General features: G+C 47.0%; 1 pseudogene; it reads left to right on the top strand.

Annotated features, from left to right (window-relative positions):
* The first annotated feature begins 561 nt into the window (after window positions 1-561).
* LOC122936046 lies at window positions 562-1,598 on the top strand (annotated as a pseudogene).
* Window positions 1,599-22,349: the final 20,751 nt, after the last annotated feature.

Consider the following 22,349-nt stretch of genomic DNA (forward strand, 5'->3'; position numbering starts at 1 on the left):
CTGGTATAACACATGTCATTTTTTTTAAACTGTAACTCTTTGCTTGTGTCACAAAGCAATGGGTGTTAACCCAATGCGCCACGTGACCAACCTCCGCATTTTCTAAGTGAACTCCTCGTTCTTCGCAGAACCCCTGATGGTGGGGATATCTCTTGAGGTGGATTTGTTTGCAAAACAGCTGGTCCAGACAGACCAGGAAGTACCAGAGCAAGGTACTAGAGGTACGGACATAGTCAATAGGCCAATTCGTAACCAGGAGCGACAGCGCATGACCAAATATGAGGCAGTGGCATAGTCATACAAGCAATGTGTCAGGTCAGGTCAGGCAGCACAGATACAAGAATGGCAATCTGGGTTAGCAACAGGAGAGTCATGACATAGCAGGCAAATATCAGACAGGTAGCGAAATCCAGCAAACAGTCTGGGTAGTGTGCACCTGTATGGAGGGAGCTGGTGGTCACCCGCCTGGTGCAGCATGTCAGACTCCCAGTACTTTCCACCACCTCTGTGCACAGATTGTCACCCTGCGTGTGACATAAGCCTGCACCCATGTAGTCCAAGGAGCTCACAATGGCTCAAGATTCACCAAGAAGCTCAGTAGCTGAAATTCCTGTAACCAACATTGGAGACTAATATGAAACCATAGAGCACAATTTTAACATGGACTTCAAGCGATCAGTGCCAGTAGGACTTGGCCTTTCAGAAACAACATCACCCCCCATGGCTTTGCAAGCACTAAAGAAGGAATCGCAGAAGCCGAGCCCTTTCAGGCTGAAGGGCAGTTGACACAGCAGAGAAGTGGCCCAGTTGTCCTCGCCGAAGAACCAAGAAGTGCTGCTATTGAAAAATTAGAACTAGTTAGAAGGTAGAGTTTAAATACATACAAGTGCACCAGGAAGATTCTCTCCGAGAAGCTAGGATGGGGCTCAAAAACAGTTGACCTGGAATTCGAAGCACAGATAGAAATTCTGAGAGACAACAAGAAGAAGTATGAGTATATATTAAAGCTGGTGCAGACACTCTCCTCACAGCTTTATCAGATGGTGCAGACCCAGGGGCAATTGGGAGATGCATTTGCAGACCTCAGCTTAAAGTCCTTAAAGTTACATGAGGAATTTGGATACAATGCAGACACTCAGAAACTTCTTGCCAAGAATGGAGAAACGCTTCTAGGGGCCATCAACTTTTTTATTTCCAGTGTAAATACACTAGTTGACAAGACAATTGAAGACATGCTTGTTACTGTCAAGCAGTATGAGACATCCAGGATTGAATATGATGCCTACCGCACAGATCTGTAGAAGCTAAACCTGGGACCACGAGATGCAACAGCACTGCTGAAGATTGAGCATTCTCAACAGATGTTCCAGATTCACAAGGAAAAGTATGACAAGATGAGAAATGATGTCTCTATCAAACTGAAATTCCGAGAGGAGAACAAGGTTAAAGTTCTTCACAATCAGCTCGTCTTGTTCCACAATGCTATCACTGCCTACTTTGCCGGGAACCAGAAGCAACTTGAACAAACATTAAAGCAATTCCATGTTAAATTGAAAATCCCAGGAGTGGATGCTCCATCCTGGCTGGAAGAGCAGTAATTTAACCAGAAATTCAGCAGGCGATCTCCGATCAGAACTAATGCATTTAATTAGAAACAAGTACAGGTCAGAAATACAGGAACTCTAGCGCAGACAAATGCTACCTTTGCAGGGTACAAAGACATTTGACGTTCAGGCACCTAGGAAGGGGGCTGGACCACTTATATAGGTTCAGGATGGCTGGGATTGGTCACACAGGTTACATGTGTAAAACCCTTAAATCACAGGAAGTGACGCATGCCAGCCCCTAATGAGGTACTACAGGGAACAGGCTGGAAGGTATGCTGTGTCCAGGGATAGAAGGAAACCATTGAGCGGATTCAAGGAAGGACAGTGTCTGTAAGGACAGGGGAGAGTAGGTGAACATCGGCGTTTAGCAACCGCCGTTACAGCTTGGTAGTTAGGTTCAAATAAACAAGGGTCTGTAAGGCAGTAACAGAAGTTCCCAGGATGCATTACTAAGTTGAGAATAGTGTTTATTTGGATGCAGAGATTAGCTGTGTGACTAAGATAGAAATTAGTGCTGCAATATGGCAGACTTACCAGTGAAACAGGGCCCCAGACATAACTTTGCTTGGGGCTCCAGAATAAACCAAATCCACCCCAGATTGTAGAAGATAAAATGCTTTTTGTTAGACCCATAATTTTAGTGGATTAATATGACTCTTTTTCTCCTCTAAATGTTTATTTTAAAACCATCCATTAGAAGTAAACATGATATCAATTTTTTCCCCAATATAAAAGTTTTTTACTAAGTACTGTTAAGGGTGGGTTTGCATTTGTGTTATAAATTCTGTCGACAGGATATTTTTTTTCCATCATAAATAATGAGAAAAATAATGTGGCATGGTTGTTGGTGCCAGACGGGCCGGTCTGAGTATTTCACAATCTGCTCAGTGACTGGGATTTTCATGCACAACCATATCTAGGGTTTACAAAGAATGGTGTGAAAAGGGAAAAACATCCAGTATGCTGCAGTCCTGTGGGCGAAAATGCCTTGTTGATGCTAGAGGTCAGAGGAGAATGGACCGACTGATTCAAGCTGATAGAAGAGCAACGTTGACTGAAATAACCACTCATTACAACCAAGGTATGCAGCAAAGCATTTGTGAAGCCACAACACGCACAACCTTGAGACGGATGGGCTACAACAGCAGAAGACCCCACCGGGTACCACTCATCTCCACTACATATAGGAAAAAGAGGCTACAATTTGCACGAGCTCACCAAAATTGGACTGTTGAAGACTGGAAAAATGTTACATGGTCTGATGAGTCTCAATTTCTGTTAAGACATTCAAATGGTAGAGTCCGAATTTTGCGTAAACAGAATGAGAACATGTATCCATCATGGCTCGTTACCACTGTGCAGGCTGGTGGTGGTGGTGTAATGGTGTGGGGGATGTTTTCTGGGCACACTTTAGGCCCCTTAGTGCCAATTGGCCATCGTTTAAATGCCACGGGCTACCTGAGCATTGTTTCTGACCATGTCCATCCCTTCATGACCACCATGTACCCATCCTCTGATGGCTACTTCCAGCAGGATAATGCACCATGTCACAAAGCTCGAATTACTTCAAATTGGTTTATTGAACATTACAATGAGTTCACTGTACTAAAATGGCCCCCACAGTCACCAGATCTCAACCCAATAGAGCATCTTTGGGATGTGGTGGAACGGGAGCTTCGTGCCCTGGATGTACATCCCTCAAATTTCCATCAACTGCAAGATGCTATCCTATCAATATGGGCCAACCTTTCTAAAGAATGCTATCAGCACCTTGTTGAATCAATGCCACGTAGAATTAAGGCAGTTCTGAAGGCAAAAGGGGGTCCAACACCATATTAGTATGGTGTTCCTAATAATTCTTTAGGTGAGTGTATGTGCCTGTAAAAGATCTCCTGGCACCCCGCCCGGGTACCTCCGTTCATAGATGCTCCCAGTGCCTCCCGAGGACTCCAAGCACTCCGCTCGACACCGATACCACCACAGGAACCAGGAACAGCTCTTACAAGAGCTAGAAGTAATAGCCAGGAGAGTATACATGTATAGCAATCCCCACACACACGAGACGAGGCTCTATGTTGAATGTAAAACAGCAACTCTTTAATGGGTTATTTCTCAGCCTTTTATGCAGGTCTCCTAGCAAGGGACACTCCCCCTGGGGCCCTTTCAGAAGACTGTGACAGTTTATATTTTAGCCAATCATATGCATTTACAGTATTGACACCTTCCCAGCAATTGCACACAAAGCCCCCTTCCCTCTGTCTGTAACGCAATCAACAAAATACAATGAGCATTGTCTTCAACGCAATTAACTAACACACTGGCATTGTCTGAGACGCAATCAACAAAATACAATTACCAAACGTAATGGGCTGACTTAATCACTCACAGACAGAAACCACACATTTTTCCCAAAACGCAGAAAACACCTCAAAACCCCACATATCCCCATAATGTATACATACATGGATAGCTCTGATCTGGGTGAACAACATATCCAAAAATCACCCAGATCCGAGTAGGGGTTCCCGAATTCCATGGAAGTCACATTTGGCCGGCCGCAAGCATGGCTTTCCTGGCCAAAACAGTTCCACAGATTTAAGCTGTGCGGCCGGTCTGTCTTCTCCTTCAAAGTTAGTATGGGCCATAATCCTGGGGCAAGAGGCTGGAAAACAGGCTCCTCCAAAACCCAGTGGCGAGGTTGGTTTCACCACACATCTCCCCCTCCCAGGGAAGACGAACCAGGTACCTGACCTCACGCCGGTCGGTACCTGAGTCAGTCCACCCACAACCAAATACTGGACCTGTTGAATTTGGTAGTCTGTCTCTGTCCAGTGAGTCCACCAAGGTTATGTTGGTAACTGGTACTCCTGGTCTCTGTGTTGCTCCCTGACTTGGAGTGGAGGTTGCTTTGTGGGCAGGGATCAGCGGTACTCTGCCCTGGTGCCAGCGCTACCACGGAAGAAGCCTGGTTGGAGCCTGGTTGTTGGAGGGGGAGACCGACTGTCTCCCCTTTGGATACCCAGCTCTGTTGCTGGAGGGGGAGACCGACTGTCTCCCCTTTGGCTAAACAGCCCTGTTGCGGGGGGACAGGACTGACTGTTCCTACCCCCTGTGCTGTAAGTGCAGAGACCACAGTCCCATCTGCACAGTTGTGGGGCTTACTGTCTCCCCCTGGTAAGTTAACCTGCCGCTGGGGAATGGAGACTAGGCTCCCAATTCCCAACAAATCCTTCTCTTGCTGTGGGATGGAGACTGGGCTCCTAATTCCCAACAACTTAATCTGCTGCTGGGGGAAAGGACCGACTATCTCTGCCACCTGTAACTCAGCCTGCCGCTGGGGAATGGAGACTGGGCTCCCAATTCCCTGTAAATCACCCAGCCACTGGGGAATGGAGACTGGGCTCCAATTTACACTGCCAATAGGGAGAGGGGGTAACAAGCTCCTCTCCAATACATACTTCCAGCCTCTGGGAGGGAGACCGAATGTTTCCACTCACAATACAGTGTCCTGTTGCTGGAGAAAGGAGACTGATCGCTCTATTCCCTGTAGGACACTCTGCTGCTGGGGGACAGGACTGACTGTCTCTGCCCCCTGTAACTCAGCCTGCCGCTGGGGAATGGAGACTGGGCTCCCAATTCCCTGCAGGAGCAGTGGAGAGACTTCGGTCCCATCTCCACCGACCACCTGGGGTTCTTCCCAGTAAACATCCACAATATCCTCCCAGCTGAAGGGCTCTGGACCTGGGTCTGACACTCTGCTCTCCTGCTGAGCCTTCTCACTGGAGTGGAACAGCTGCTGGTAGCCCTGTTCCAGTTCCATCTCCCGGGTCACCAGGTGGACCAGGTCCTGCTCAATCTCATGAGTGTCGTCCCAGTCATACCTGCTCTCCCTCCATTCCAAGATATCACGGAACCGGGCTTGTGTAGGGCTCCCAAACTCCAGCTCTGAAAAAGTCTCCCATAACAAGCCAGGTCCATCAAACTCCTCTCCCTCTAGCTTGTCATGCTCAGCTGTCCTGGGTAGGTACTGTGCCCCATACCACCAGAGCGCCTGGTAGGCATCTTCCAGCCACAGCTCCTGCCATGCTAGGAGTTCCAATTCCTTTACCCATTCCTCCCGGGGCTGCTCTCCCAGGAAGGGCATCCGCAGGGCTACTCGCTTCTGCAACCGCTGGTCTTCTGTGGGGAGTCTCTCGTCCCGCAGATACTCCACAATACCCAGTGCCTGGTACCAGATGCCTTTGCGGGCTGTATCTCGGTCATCCATGACACCCTCATCGTACTCCAATGCTGTTTCCATTCTGGCGCTGTCAGGGTCGCTGTACTAGGACATGCGTTGCCCTCAAATTGTAAAATCCATGGAATGGTGTCTCCTGTAGCTGTCCTTCTGGCTGTGGGAACGATCCCGCCACTTGCCACCAATGCAAAGGATCTCCTGACACCCCTACTGCATAACTCCGTTCATAGATGCTCCCAGTGCCTCCCGAGGACTCCAAGCACTCCGCTCGACACCGATACCACCACAGGAACCAGGAACAGCTCTTACAAGAGCTTGAAGTAATAGCCAGGAGAGTATACACGTATAGCAATCCCCACACACATGAGAAGAGGCTCTATGTTGAATGTAAAACCGCAACTCTTTAATGGGTTATTTCTCAGCCTTTTATGCAGGTCTCCTAGCAAGGGACACTCCCCCTGGGGCCCTTTTAGAAGACTGTGACAGTTTATATTTTAGCCAATCACATTCATTTACAGTATTGACACCTTCCCAGCAATTGTACACAAAGCCCCCTTCCCTCTGTCTGTAACGCAATCAACAAAATACAATGAGCATTGTCTTTGACGCAATTAACTAACACACTGGCATTGTCTGAGACCCAATTAACTAACACACTGGCATTGTCTGAGACGCAATCATCAAAATACAATTACCAAACGTAATGGACTAACTTAATCACTCACAGACAGAAACCACAAATTTTTCCCAAAACACAGAAAACACCTCAAAACCCCACATACCCCCATAATGTATACATCTATGGATAGCTCTGATCTGGGTGAACAACATATCCAAAAATCACCCAGATCCGAGTAGGGGTTCCCGAATTCCATGTAAGTCACATTTGTCTTCTCCTTCAAAGTTAGTATGGGCCATAATCCTGGGGCAAGAGACTGGCAAACAGGCCCCTCCAAAACCCAGTGGCGAGGTTGGTTTCGCCACAGTGCTTATAAACATTTATTAGGACGGAGCAAAACGAAATGCCTCTTAAAGGTTTCCATTTAGCATTCCATCCTAAAATGCTGTTATATTCCGTTGTAACGGAATTTATACTGCAAATGCGATCCGGCTCTAATACTGTTTGATACAGAAAGATTGAAATTATTATATATATATATATATATATATATATATATACATTCCTGTTCAAAAGTTTAAGACCCCTTGAAAAATGGCAAAAAATCATATTTTACATTGTTGGATCTTAACAAGGTTCCAAGTAGATCTTCAACATGCAACAAGAAGAAATGAGAGTGAGACAAAACATTTTGTGAGCATTTAATGAAAACAACAAATAAACTGAAACAGGCTGTTTTTCAGCTGATCAAAAGTTTGGGACCACATGCCTTTAAAAGGCCAAATCTGTGCAAAGATGTGGATTCATTGTCATTTTCTGTCAGGTAGTCACACGTTGTGATGGCAAAGGCAAAAAAACACTCCCTTTTTGAACGTGGTTGGGTTGTTTAACTGCATAAGGGTCTCTCACAGTGCGCCATCGCTGCTGGGGTGTGAAGCAGTAAGACGGTCATTTGGAATTTCTTAAATGATCCTGAGGGTTATGGAACAAAAAAGTCAAGTGGAAGACCCAAAAAAATGTCACCAGCACTGAGCCAGAGGATCCAATTGGCTGTCCGTCAAGACACTGGACGATCCTCGACCCAAATTAAGGCACTTACTGATGCTGACTGCAGCCCCATAACCATCAGACGGCGTCTGAGACTGAAGGCCTTCAAAAACAAAAAACGTATTCAAAGACCTCGTCTCCTTGAACGCCACAGAACTGCTCGTTTGGACTTTGCAAGAGAGCACCAAACATGGGACATTCAAAGGTGGAGGAAAGTTTTATTCTCTGATGAGAAAAAATTTTACCTTAATGGTCCTGATGGTTTCCAACGTTACTGGCATGACAAGCAGATCCCACCTGAGATGTTTTCTACGCGCCACAGTGGAGGGGGCGCCATAATGGTCTGGGGTGCATTTTCCTTCAGTGGAACAATGGAGCTTCAGGAAGTGCAGGGGCGTCAAACGGACGCTGGCTATGTCCAGATGTTTCAGAGAGCATTCCTCATGACTGAGGGCCCTCCGTCTGTGTGGTAACGACTGGGTTTTTCAACAGGACAAAGCTACAGTACACAATGCCCGCAAGACAAGGGACTTCTTCCAGGAGAATAACATCACTCTTTTGGCCCATCCTGCGTGTTCCCCTGATCTAAATCCAATTGAGAACCTTTGGGGATGGATGGCAAGGGAAGTTTACAAAAATGGACAACAGTTCCAGACAGTAGATGGTCTTCGTGCTGCCGTCTTCACCACTTGGAGAAATGTTCTCACTCACCTCATGGAAATGCTTGCATCAAGCATGCCGAAATTAATTTTTGAAGTGATCAACAATAACGGTGGAGCTACTCATTACTGAGTTCATGTTTGGAAGTTGGATTTCTGTTTTGGGGGGGTTAAGTTATTTTTTGGAGGTGGGGTCTCAGTTTATTTGTTGTTTTCATTAAATTGAATGCTCAAAAAAGGTTTTGTCTCACTCCCATTTCTTCTTGTTGCATGTTGAAGCTCAACTTGGAACCTTGTTAAGATCCAGCCATGCTAAATATGATTTTTTTTGCCATTTTTCAAGTGGTCTTAAACTTTTGATCAGGACTGAATATATAAATATATATTTTATTTTATTTTTAACTTTACAACATTGTATCCTCCAAATACCATGAAGTTAACTCCTTCCCGCCCAGCACCATACAATGGGCCTGAAATGTGCTTGGTGATCTTTTACTCCTGTGCCCTATGGTATGTCCAGGCAAAAGATTAGGGCCACATGTATGATGTTTATAAAAGCAGTACACATAATATAGTAATGAAAAGGCTGACTTTTCACCCTTGTATATGCTGTAAGTGCTCACTACACACCTTGATCAGTTCTTTGAGGGGTGTAGTTTCCAAAATGAGGCAACTTTTTGTGGGTTTCCTTTCTAGGGGTACCTTATGGTCTCTTCAAATATACCATGGTGCCTGAAAACCATTTCAGCAAGATCTGCCCACTGAAAGCCATTTGGTGTTTCTTATTTTCTGAGCCATAAAGTGTGTTCATAGCATAGTTTACAACCACATTTGGTCTGTTTTATTCAACTGCAAAATCAGTGTAATAAATATTGAGTTTTTTTTACTGTTAACCCTTGCTCTGTTACAGGAAAATGGATTCACATAGAAAATTTGCAAAAAAAGGACTTTTTTATAATTTTTCCACCATTTTCCTTTAATGCTTGTAAAATACCTAAAGGGTTAATTGCGTTTGTAAAATTATTTTTAATAATTTGCGAGGAGTAGGCTCTAAAATGGGGCAATGTATATGTTGTTTCTATTATGTAAGCCCTTCAAAATAACTTTATGACTGAATAGGTGCTTAAAAAGTCAGTTTTGGAAATTAGACTTCTAACAACCTAAAAAAAGAAAATTACATTTACAGAATGATGTCAACATAAAGTAGACATATGGGGAATGTTGATTAGTAACTGTTTTATAAGGCAATACTATCTATCTGAAAAGCAGAGAAATTCAAATTTAGAAAACTGAAAGTTTTTCCAAACTTTTAGTAAATTTACCACTAACATGAAGTATAATATGTAACGAGAAAACAATTTCAGAATCAGTTAGATATGTAAAAGCATTCTAAAGTTATTACCACATGCTGTAAAATTACATGTCATATTTGGAAAAATAGGCCTGGGAAGGAAGGTGAAAACTGTCTTGGCCTTATAGGGGTTAATAATATGCCTCACTTATGTATAATAGGAAAGCAAACAGATTAGTAAGCTTCACTTGTCAAGTAAGAATTAGGGCAGCATATGGCACAACATTTTTAAACTTTTTTTTTTAAACAGATAATGCAAATAAGTTGACTAATAATAATAAGTTGACTTGACTAACTGTTGCATAGGTTGGAAAAAAATTCACTTGCTTACGATTTCCCAGAGATGTCCCGTGTCTATCAAACAGTGCCTCTTAACAGTCGATCTGGATGTCATTGCTCAAGTGACACAACACAACCCAATGGTCCATTAATAATTACTAAGTTGTACTGGAGTTTCATATCCATGTTTTTTAAGATGTTTTGGGTGCATTTTGATTAATTTAAATTTATCGGATCGTGGGGGGTCTACACCCTTTGTTGTCATAAACCAAGCAGGCTTGGCACTAGAGATGTCACAAACATAAAATTTTCCGTTTGCGAACAGCGAAAGCGAATTTTCGCAAATGTTCGAGAACGGGCGAACCGCCATTGACTTCAATGGGCAGGCGAATTTTAAAACCCACAGGGACTCTTTCTGGCCACAATAGTGATGGAAAAGTTGTTTCAAGGGGACTATCACCTGGACTGTGGCATGCCGGAGGGGGATCCATGGCAAAACTCCCATGGAAAATTACATAGTTGAGGCAGAGTTGGATTTTAATCCATAAAGGGCATAAATCACCTAACAATCCAATTTTTTTTTTTGAACAACGTGGTTTAAAACATCCAGTGTGTGTATACGATCAGGTATGATGTTGTATCGATCAGGTAGTGTAAGGGTTACGCCCGCTTCACAGACATTGACAGACCAAACTCCCCTTTTAATGCACCGCAAACAGTCCATTTGCCCAACCGCAAACTTCCCATTTGCACAAGGTTGGATACCAAGCTAGCCATGTCCCGTTGATGAAAAAAACGCTAGCTCCCTCCCCTTTGTTAGAATCCATGGTCACTGCGTCTGTGCCGTGCATTTTACTGTCCCACCCGATATGAGTGCTATTTTCTATAGTTCTTTCTTCTCATCAGTTTAATCCCTGTTACTTCCTCAATCTGGGGTCCATTTAGTAAATGGATTTTTTGAACGGGGAGATGGTTAAAAAATTGCTGGCTCCCTCCCCTTTGTTTGAATCCACGCCACGGTCACTGCATCTGTGCCGTGCAATTTACTGTCCCACCCGATATGAGTGGTATTTCCTATAGTTCTCTCTTCTCATCAGTTTAATCCCTGTTACATCCCCAATCTGGGGTCCATTTATTAAATAGATTTTTCGAACGGGGAGATGGTTAAAAAATTGCTGGCTCCCTCCCTTTGAATCCACGCCACGTTCACAGCGTCTGCACCGTGCAATTTACTGTCACACCCGATATGACTGCTATTTTCTGTAGTACTATTCTCATCAGTTTAATCCCTGTTACGTCCCATATCAGGGTGGGATTGCCTTTTGCGAAAAAAAATTTAGGCCGGGTATCTTCGACTGTCTTTAACAGTGACAGACCAAACTGATACACCAAACTGAATTGATTATAGGAACCGGGAGATGGAAAAAGCAGCTTGGTCGGTCCTCTTACCACACTGCGCGTGCACGGAGCAATGTGCTGTGACACCCTATATGAGTGGTGTCTTAACTAGTCTTATTCCTATTAGTTTAATCCCTGTTACGTCCCTTATCCGGGGACGTGTGTCAAATTGATTAACCATTGTCGAATTAACGAACCATTACGACATCCTGGAATAATTTAGTTCTGAGCTTTGTACTTGATATGTATTGGAATTGTTGGGGATTTTTTAAATTGCCTGCATTATTTCTAATAAACTATTAAAAGACTTTATTATGATTTTTTTTTTTATGTATTAAAAACCCACCCATACAACTTAAAAAAAGATAAATAAAAAAAATGAAAGTTTTTTCTATGAAAAAACATCCAGCCGCCCCGATCGCTTTTGGTCTGATCATAATGAAGCAACGGCCTTATCATCTGTGGTGTGGCAACATTGCCAAAACACTCATAGAGATGATGATCGCTTCATTGTGATACTCAAGCCCCTTCACCACAACAAGGTAACGATCATGAAAGGGGATTTGACACTTGTATGTGCCTTTTTTTTGTTTTGTTTTTGCAGCCCCAGTGTAGCACCAGAGGCCAGAAAAATTAGGCATGTACACATGCCTGAAAAATTGATGTTTTAAAGGCAGAAAGGTGACTAAAACATTGCGGCTTGAACCCTAGTTGGTGGCAGAGAATTCACTAAAGTCATCCGGTATGCAGACATTAAATACAGCAGCGTGGGGACCATTTTGAGGCCAAGGCATGTCAGGCCTTTTGTTAGTTAAATGTATCCCCTACTGTCAGTCCCTTCGGGATCCATGCCTCATTCATCTTAATGAAGGTGAGGTAATCAACACTTTGACTGAGGCGACCTCTTTTTTCAGTGACAATGCCTCCTGCTGCACTGAAGGTCCTTTCTGACAGGACACTTGAAGTGGGGCAGGCCAGAAGTTCTATCGCAAACTGGGATAGCTAAGGCAACAGTTCACACCCAGTAGTCAAGGGGTTCATCGCTCCTCAGAGTGTTGATATCTGCAGTTAAGGCGAGGTAGTCTGCCACCTGTCGGTCGAGTCGTTCTCTAAGGCTGGATCCCGAAGGGCTGTGGCGATGTGTAGGACTGAAAAAGCTCTGCATGTCCTCCATCAACAACACATCTGTAAAGCGTCCTGTCCTTGCGCCGTGGTCGTGGTAGGAGGAGGATTACTTTGACCTCTTCCCCAGTTAGATTCCTGTTGTGCTGTCACATCCCCCTTATAAGCTGTGTAAAGCATATTTTTTTGTTTGGTTTTGAACTGCTGCATCCTTTCTGACTTCCGGTAATTTGGTAACAGTTCTGCCACTTTCTGCTTATACCGGGGGTCTAGTAGCGTGGCCACCCAGTACAGGTCGTTCTCCTTCATCCTTTTTATACGAGGGTCCCTCAACAGACATAACAGCATGAAAGACCCCATTTGCACAAGGTTGGATGCCAAGCTACTCATTTCCCGTTCCCCCTCCTCACTGATGTCATTAACGGTCTGTTCTTCCCCCCAGCCACGTACAAGACCACGGGTCCCAGATAGGTGACAACGAGCACCCTGGGATGCCTGCTGTGGTTGGTCTTCCTCCTCCTCAAAGCCACATTCTTCCTCTGAGTCCTCTTCCTCATACTCCTCTTGCAGCGTTGCTGCAGGTCCGGCAAGCGATGATGACAAGGCTGTTTCTGGTGGTGATGGTGACCACAACTCTTCCTCTTCACACGCATCTACAGCCTGATCCAGCACTCTTCGCAGGGCACGCTCCAGGAAGAAAACAAATGGGATGAGGTCGCTGATGGTGCCTTCGGTGCGACTGACTAGGTTTGTCACCTCCTCAAAAGGACGCATGAGCCTACAGGCATTGCGCATGAGCGTCCAGTAACGTGGCAAAAAAATTCCCAGCTCCACAGAGGCTGTCCTAGCACCCCGGTCATACAAATACTCGTTGACGGCTTTTTCTTCTTGGATCAGGCGGACGAACATTAGGAGTGTTGAATTCCAACATGTTGAGCTGTCGCAAATCAAGCGCCTCACTGGCATGTTGTTTTGGCACTGAATGTCTGAAAAGTGCGCCATGGCCATGTAGCAATGTCTGAAATGGCCACACACCTTCCTGGCCTGCTTGAGGACGTCCTGTAAGCCTGGGTACTTAGACACAAAGCGTTGTACGATGAGATTCAACACATGTGCCATGAACGGCACATGTGACAACTTGCCCAAATTCAAAGCCGCCAACAAATTGCTTCCATTGTCACACACTACTTTGCCGATCTCCAGTTGGTGCAGGGTCAGCCACTGATCCACCTGTGCGTTCAGGGCGGACAGGAGTACTGGTCCGGTGTGGCTCTCTGCTTTCAGGCAAGTCAACCCCAAGACAGCGTGACACTGTCGTATCCAGGATGTGGAATAGCCCCTGGGGAGCTGGGGGGGTTCAGTTGATGTGCATCCAGACGCCGCAGCAGAAGAGGACTCAGCTGAGGAGGTTATGGAAGAGGATGGAGTAGGAGGAGTAGAGGAGGTGGCAGTAGGCCTGCCTGCAAGTCGTGGCGATGTCACCAACTCCGCTGTACTACTATAACTGTAGTGTATATAGGGCGCCTGACACACATGGGCTTGCTAATGTGATTAGATCCCAGATACATTTTAAATAGATTTTTTTTTTCTGAAAGGTATTTGGGCGAATGACACCCTGTAACGCTATGAGTGCAGGCTTAACCAGCCACTAGCCAGTGGACACAATAGAGTATCCACTGACACACAGGGGCTTGCTAATGTGATTAGATCACAGTTAAATTTTAAAAATGTTTTTTTTTCCTGCAAGGTATTTGACTGAATGACTGTCATGGAACCATGAACCAGACGTACAACAAGAGATAAGTGGAAAATAAGAAGGTTTTATTGAAGAGCAAGCCGTAAGCAAAGTCCGAACGGATGGCTAAACCGAAGCAGGGTCTTGCGGAGACAGAGGTCAGGAACCAGAAGGGTAGTCAGACGAAGCCAGGAACAGGAACCAACGGGGTAGTCAGACGAAGCCGGAATCAGGAACCAACGGGGTAGTCAGACGAAGCCGGAATCAGGAACCAACGGGGTAGTCAGACGAAGCCGGAATCAGGAACCAGAAGCAGCAGCAGTCTTGGAAGCATGTGAACACAGGAGGACCAAGCAAGGAACTGAAGCCACAGACCTCCTATATATATGAGCTGGGCATCCAGCTCCTCCCAGTGGGAAGGAGGAGCCGCAGGGTGGGAGGCTACAAGAAAACCCAGAAACCAAGATGGCCGCCAGCACATGTCAAACGAAGGGAACAGCAAGGAGGTAAGACCATGACAGTACCTCCCCCTCAAGGGCCCCTCCTCCGCGGAGTAAGGAACGGTTTCTGAGGGAAGCGTGCGTGGAAGGCTCGGAGCAAAGCAGGAGCATGGACATCTGCGGAGGGAACCCAGGAACGCTCCTCTGGACCATAACCACGCCAATGGACCAAAAACTGCACCCGGCCGCGGACCAGGCGTGAGTCCAGGATATTGCTCACCTCATACTCCTCACGATTGCCCACTTGGACCGGACGAGGCCGAGGAATCGAGGAAGTGAAACGATTACACACCAGTGGCTTCAACAGGGAGACATGAAACACGTTGGAGATCCGCATGCCAGGAGGAAGCGCAAGGGCATAGGCTACCGGGTTTACCCTGCGAAGCACTCGGAAGGGACCAACAAAGCGAGGCGCCAGCTTGGGAGTGGGCACTCGAAGGTTGAGGTTGCGGGTGGACAACCATACGCGGTCTCCGACCTGGTAGGAAGGAGCGGGCGCTCGTCTGCGATCAGCCTGGAGTTTCTGGCGCTGCGCAGAGACCTCAAGGGACCTCTGGATCTGTACCCAAGAAGCACGTAGGACGGAAAGGTGATCCTCCACAGCCGGAATATCCTGGGGAGAGAATACCTCCGGTAACACGGCAGGTTGGAACCCATAATTGGCCATGAAGGGAGACGTCCCAGAGGAAGAGTTCACCGCCGTGTTCCTGGCAAACTCAGCCCAAGGCAGGAGGTCAACCCAATTGTCTTGGTGATCGGAGACATAGCAACGAAGGAATTGCTCCAAGGCCTGATTGGATCGTTCTGCGGCCCCATTGGACTGAGGGTGGTAGGCCGAGGAGAAAGAGAGATGAATCCCCAACTGGGAGCAAAAGGCGCGCCAGAACCTGGACACAAACTGACTCCCCCGATCCGACACAATCTCCTTGGGCAAACCGTGCAACCGGAAGACCTCCCTGGCAAAAATCGAGGCCAACTCTTGTGCAGAGGGTAACTTCTTGAGAGGAACACAGTGGCACATTTTGGAAAACCGATCCACAATCATGAGAATGACCGTATGGCCTCGGGATGCAGGGAGGTCCACAATGAAATCCATCCCCAGGTGTGACCATGGACGCTCCCCAGTGGCTATGGGTTGCAAAAGGCCCAACGGAAGGTGCCGAGGGGACTTACTCTGGGCACAAACGGAGCATGCCGCTACATATGCGGCGATGTCGGAACGTAGAGAAGGCCACCAGAACAGACGTGAAACCGCCCAGGACAGCTGATTCTTTCCAGGGTGCCCCGCGGCCTTGGAGTTATGGTAGGTTCGCAACAACCGAGTGCGCAACTCCTCAGGCACAAAACATCTGCCGTTGGGTCTCCCAGAGGGAGCACCAGATTGAGCCGCCAAAATCTGCTCACCCAGAGGAGAAGTCAGGCTGGTGCGAATAGCGGCCAGGATCTGATTCGGGGGTATGACCGTAGTCGGAATCGACTCCTCCCCGGACAGCTCGGAGTACTGCCGTGATAAGGCATCCGCTCTGATGTTCTTGGAACCGGGTAGGTAGGAGACCACGTAATTAAAACGTGACAAGAACAGAGCCCATCTGGCCTGACGTGGTGTCAATCTCTTGGCCTCAGAGAGGTAGGTCAGATTCTTGTGGTCCGTCAGGATGAGGACCGGAACCACCGAGCCCTCGAGCAAGTGCCTCCATTCTTTAAGGGCCTGCACGATGGCCAATAACTCCCTGTCACCAATCTGATAGTTGCACTCCGCGGAAGACAGTTTCCGGGAGTAAAACCCACAAGGAAGCAGAGGACCCTCTGGTGTTCTACGCTGAGACAGGAGGGCGCCTACTCCCGTCTCAGACGCGTCCACCTCGAGGACAAAAGGCAACCCAGGGTTGGGATGCGACAGAATCGGAGCCGACACAAAGGCGGACTTTAGAGCCTCAAAAGCTCGGATGGCCTCGAGCGGCCAGACCTGAGGATTACTGCCCTTCCTGGTCAGATCCGTGAGAGGCTTGGCTAGCATGGAAAAGTCCCTGATGAACTTCCGATAATAATTGGCGAAGCCCAAAAAGCGCTGCAGGGCACGAAGCCCACTGGGCTGGGGCCACTGTAAGACAGCCGAAACCTTCTCAGGATCCATGGAGAACCCCTCAGCGGAAATGATGTAACCTAAGAAGGTTACCTGGGATCGGTGAAATTCGCATTTCTCAAGCTTACCGAACAGCTTGTTCTCTCGTAAGCGTTGCAACACTCGTCTGACATCCAGAATGTGGGCCTCCATGGATGCAGAATATACCAAGATGTCATCCAAATAGACCACCACACACTGCTGCAACAGGTCACGGAAAACATCGTTGATGAATTCCTGGAAGACTGCGGGCGCATTGCACAACCCAAAGGGCATAACCAAGGATTCATAATGACCGGTCCTGGTGTTAAACGCGGTCTTCCACTCATCGCCCGCCTTGATCCTTACCAGGTTATATGCCGCCCTCAGGTCGAGTTTGGTAAAGACCGTGGCCCCTTTGAGGCGATCGAACAGCTCGGAAATCAAGGGTATCGGGTAAGCGTTCTTGATCGTGATGCGATTGAGACCCCTGTAATCGATGCAAGGCCTCAACTCGCCGCCCTTCTTTTTCACAAAGAAAAATCCAGCCCCTGCCGGGGACGAGGATTTGCGAATGTGTCCGCGTGAAAGCGCCTCCCTCACGTACTCCTCCATGGCCTCATTCTCCGCTACCGACAGTGGATAGACTTTGCCACGAGGAGGAACGGCACCGGATTGTAACTCTATGGCACAATCGTATGGGCGGTGCGGAGGTAGGGCAACCGCGCGCACCTTATCGAATACATCCCGGTACTCTTCGTATTCAGGAGGCAACAGAGAGTCCGAGGAAGTACACAGCAACTTGACAGGCCCATGGATGCAACTAGCCCCACACTGCGGTGACCACGAGAGGATCTCGACCGATCTCCAATCGAAAGTCGGATTATGCTTCTGGAGCCAGGGGTACCCCAAGACCACCGAGTAGTGTGGAGACGAAATAACCTGGAGACAGACCGACTCTCTGTGAACGGCACCAATGGCTATCCCCACTGGAAGGGTCTCATGAGTCACGTGTGGCGGCAGAAGGGGTCTGCCGTCTATCGCCTCAAGAGCCAGTGGGGAACCTCGAGGCTGCAGAGGAATGGAATTGGCGGCAACGAACACTCTATCAATGAACAAACCACCAGCACCAGAGTCCACCAACGCCTGGGTCGTCACCGAGCCCCCGACCCAGGAGAGGACAACCGTGATCAGTGGTTTGTCAACACGGGAAACCGGGGACGAGGAGACTCCACCCAAGATCTGCCCCCGACAGGACCTCAGGTGCGAGCGTTCTCCCGGACGGTTCGGACATGCCAACCGAAAATGCCCACCGAGACCACAGTACATGCATCGGCCCTCGCGTCTCCGGAGTACCCTCTCCCCCTCAGACAGGCGAGCAAACCCCCGCTGCATGGGTTCACCCCCAGACAAGTCATCCCCAGGAGGCGTGGGAGGAGAGGGAGGCACGGGTGGGACAGCAAACGTAGGCGCCAATCTGTTAGGAGACCTCCGCAGGCTCTCCTTAAAGGAAGGTCTCTCCCTGAGTCTGGTGTCAATCAAAATCAGGAAAGAAATAAGAGACTCGAGCTCCACTGGTAGGTCCTTAGCTGCAACCTCATCCTTCAAGGCATCCGAGAGACCATGAGAGAAAGCAGCGACCAGAGCCTCATTATTCCAGCCCACCTCTGCTGCCAGGGTACGAAACTCAATGGCGTATTCAGCTACGGATCGTGAACCCTGTCTGATGGACATAAGGAGCTTCGCAGCAGAGGCAGCACGAGCCGGCACATCGAATACCTTCCGAAGAGAAGCAACAAAACCGGAAAACTCGGCAACCACCGGATTGTTGTTCTCCCATAAAGGGCTGGCCCAGGCCAAGGCCTTGTCCGAGAGCAGCGAGATCAAGAAGCCCACCCTTGATCTCTCAGTAGGAAAGGCATGTGGCAGCAACTCGAAGTAAATGCCCACCTGGTTAAGGAAACCTCGGCACTGAGTTGGCTCTCCCCCAAAGCGCTGTGGAAGGGGGGCAGAACCGGTCATACCCTGAAACACCACAGGAGCAGCAACAGGTGTCAGGGTAGACTCTGGCGCAACAACCGGAGCGGCAGTAGGAGCGGGCCCAGGAGCGACAACCGACCCATCGGCAACGGAAGCTAAATGAGCCGTGCGTTCAAGCAGGGTTTGCAACGCCACAGCGAACCGACCCAACAGGTGATCCTGCTGATCAAGTCTGGCAACCAGCGTAGGTAGCGAGGGTGGCCCTGTACCGTCAGAATTCATGGCTTGGTCCTAATGTCATGGAACCATGAACCAGACGTACAACAAGAGATAAGTGGAAAATAAGAAGGTTTTATTGAAGAGCAAGCCGTAAGCAAAGTCCGAACGGATGGCTAAACCGAAGCAGGGTCTTGCGGAGACAGAGGTCAGGAACCAGAAGGGTAGTCAGACGAAGCCAGGAACAGGAACCAACGGGGTAGTCAGACGAAGCCGGAATCAGGAACCAACGGGGTAGTCAGACGAAGCCGGAATCAGGAACCAACGGGGTAGTCAGACGAAGCCGGAATCAGGAACCAGAAGCAGCAGCAGTCTTGGAAGCATGTGAACACAGGAGGACCAAGCAAGGAACTGAAGCCACAGACCTCCTATATATATGAGCTGGGCATCCAGCTCCTCCCAGTGGGAAGGAGGAGCCGCAGGGTGGGAGGCTACAAGAAAACCCAGAAACCAAGATGGCCGCCAGCACATGTCAAACGAAGGGAACAGCAAGGAGGTAAGACCATGACAATGACACCCTGTAACGGTATGAGTGCAGGCCTAGCCAGCCACTAGCCAGTGGCCACAATACAGTATGTGTGGGCACCTGACACACACGGGCTTGCAAATGTGATTAGATCACAGAAAAATATTAAATAGATTTTTTATTTTTTTATCTGCAAGGTATTTTCTGTCACACCCTGTATGAATGGTGTGCACTGTGCACACAGTGCTGTCTATGACTGAGCCTGCAGCCTCTCACACACGGGCAGCCAGGCAACTGCAATATATATATATGAAAAAAAAAAGAAAAAAGCAGACTGATGTACCAGCCCTGAAAAGGGCTTTTTGGGGTGCTTTCTGGATGCTGTCCTTACAGCAGATGAGTCTGTGGACACAGAACAATGCCCTAGCTAACACTTTCCCTCCTCTCTCTGTGAAAGCAGATTCCGAATGAATCTAAAATGGATGCTGTCCTGGAGGTGGGAGGGTCTGGGAGGGAGGGTCTGCTGCTGATTGGCTGGAATGTGTCTGCTGACTGTGAGGTAGAGGGTCAAAGTTTACTCAATGATGATGTATAGGGGGCGGACCGAACATCGCATATGTTCACTCGCAGCGGCGAACGCGAACAAGCTATGTTCGCCGTGAACTATTCGCCGGCAAATGGTTCGGGACATCACTATAGGTAACTTCTATTTTCCACAATGGAAATATTTGCAATATTGCCTCCTTTCAAACTTGTACAATACAGTACAAGTATAGTATAACGTTTGAAATTTAGTGATGGAACTGAAGATGGGAACAAACAGAATTTTCTCCTCCAGCTCAAAGAAAGGCATAAAAATGATATAAAAATATACTTCATAGCAATATATTTTCCACCAGTTCATGCAATAGATGCTGTTCTATACTGAATTTGCTGGTTTCACCTTCACACTAATGGTTTTTGGCACACCAGTTCAGGACTCCATGCCAGCCATTTTCTATTGGTCAAAGACCACAGTCATAGATCACCACCGTCGGCTCCCAAGGCAACTCACACCCCATCGTCCCAGACCAGCAATGAACCTTGATCTGCAAACAGCTGTTTTAAAATGGTAAGCATTGCAGTTTGAAGTGTATTTGTTGCTTACAACCCAGCAGTGATCACTATAGTATTTTCGATGCTTCCCTTGAGGAAAATAAATCTTCTTTCAGGGTCTACTAGACTAGAGGACAGTGAGAATGGTATAGAATTTTTAAAGGCTACGGAAACTCCTCATAGTTTGGAGAAATGACGGCAGAAGCAATAATACTGGAAGAAGTAGGATGAGGGGAGATGAGGAGTTTTGCCTTCATCATGCTATGCTGTGTGGGAGTGGGAATTCCTATAGTGAACTCTGCTCCTTTGACAAGACCGTACATCATTATAATGATTTATAATGGTGTGTGTCTCTTCCCAGCCTCAGCTTTAATGATTTGGATGGACAGCATTATGTCAGTACACATCATCACAGTTGAGTTCGGGCAGAGACACACAGCGTTATAAATCATTATAATGCCCTGCAGTCCGATGAAAGGTGCAGAGTTCACTATGGGAATGCACATTCCCACACAGAGCATGTTTCACATAGTCAACACCTTCATCTGCAACTGGCCTAAAGGTGACATTTTGCTGTAGTTCAACTGTATAAACATTCAAAATAACAAGGTGCACAGTCTCGACTAAATTCCAGCATTATTGGAGGAAGAGATAATGTACTCCAGACAAAGCATATTATAAGATACCTCAGGAAGTACATTGATTCCAATGTAATGCATTGGAATGGAAATGGCAGATTTCTGGTCCGATGCCTTTAAAGGGTGGGGTTAATACTTTGGGGGGGGGGGGTCATTAATAATAAATATGTGTATATTAGGTGTACGTCTGGTGCGCATTTAAGCGCAAAGGTTATCTGTGGCACAATCTATGACTTTTCCCCTCTGAAGCCAGGTAAAAAAAGTGGGCTTGGTGTGGGTGGAGAAGGGGACGGGCTGATAGGTCCATCTCATTCTTCATTTTCTACGCCTGTTTTAGGTATAGAAAATGTTCTAAATTTAAGACGGCAAGGAAGCTTCACCTCTACATAACGTTGGCGGATCCACAGCCAGTGCAGGGGCTTATTAATAAATGTATAAATGGCAAGTTTTAGTGAATTATTTCCCATAAAACTATATGTCAATCCACACAGATTCTCCAGATTGCAATACATTTTGTTATGTCACCAGGATTTTGTGTATAGAGCTGAGGACACGGGTTGCTAGACGGCCGCTAGAACATCCGCAATACCCAGTCCCCATAGCTCTGTGTGCTTTTATTGTGTAAAAAAAACTATTTGATACATATAAAAATTAACCTGAGATGAGTCCTGTACGTGAGATGAGTCAGGGACAGGACTCATCTCAGGTTAATTTGCATATGTATCAAATTGTTTTTTGGGGACTGGATATTGCGGATGTGCTAGCGGCCATCTAGCAACCCATGTCCTCAGCTCTATACACAAAATCCCGGTGACAGGTTCCCTTTAAGAAAGTTGATCTAAATAGTCTATCCTCTTTTTTAATATGTTTCATCTCAGCTCTTCACATAGAACACCAATTATTAGTCATGAAATTATTTGACATACAGGGTAAATGCATTAAAAAGCAAATTTCGGAGTGCATGCTATTTCACTAAATGCAGTCATTAGATACAATTAACGCTCTGAAATTAATGCAAATAAATGCTCTGGAGAAGGCTTTTTAAAAAATTCACTCTTAAGTTTCCAATGATCTCAATTTAAGATAACTCACCATTAAATAACATCTAGAACATTGCCTATTGCTGATTTATACTGCTACTAAACCAGAGGCAGCCATTTATACGTTGATTACATCCTTGCTTTATACTTTATTGAAATACCTATAGCTATAGTGCTGTATAATACATTTATTGATGAG

This window comes from Bufo gargarizans, chromosome 4 (assembly GCF_014858855.1).
Source record: "Bufo gargarizans isolate SCDJY-AF-19 chromosome 4, ASM1485885v1, whole genome shotgun sequence".
Lineage (NCBI taxonomy): Eukaryota > Metazoa > Chordata > Amphibia > Anura > Bufonidae > Bufo > Bufo gargarizans.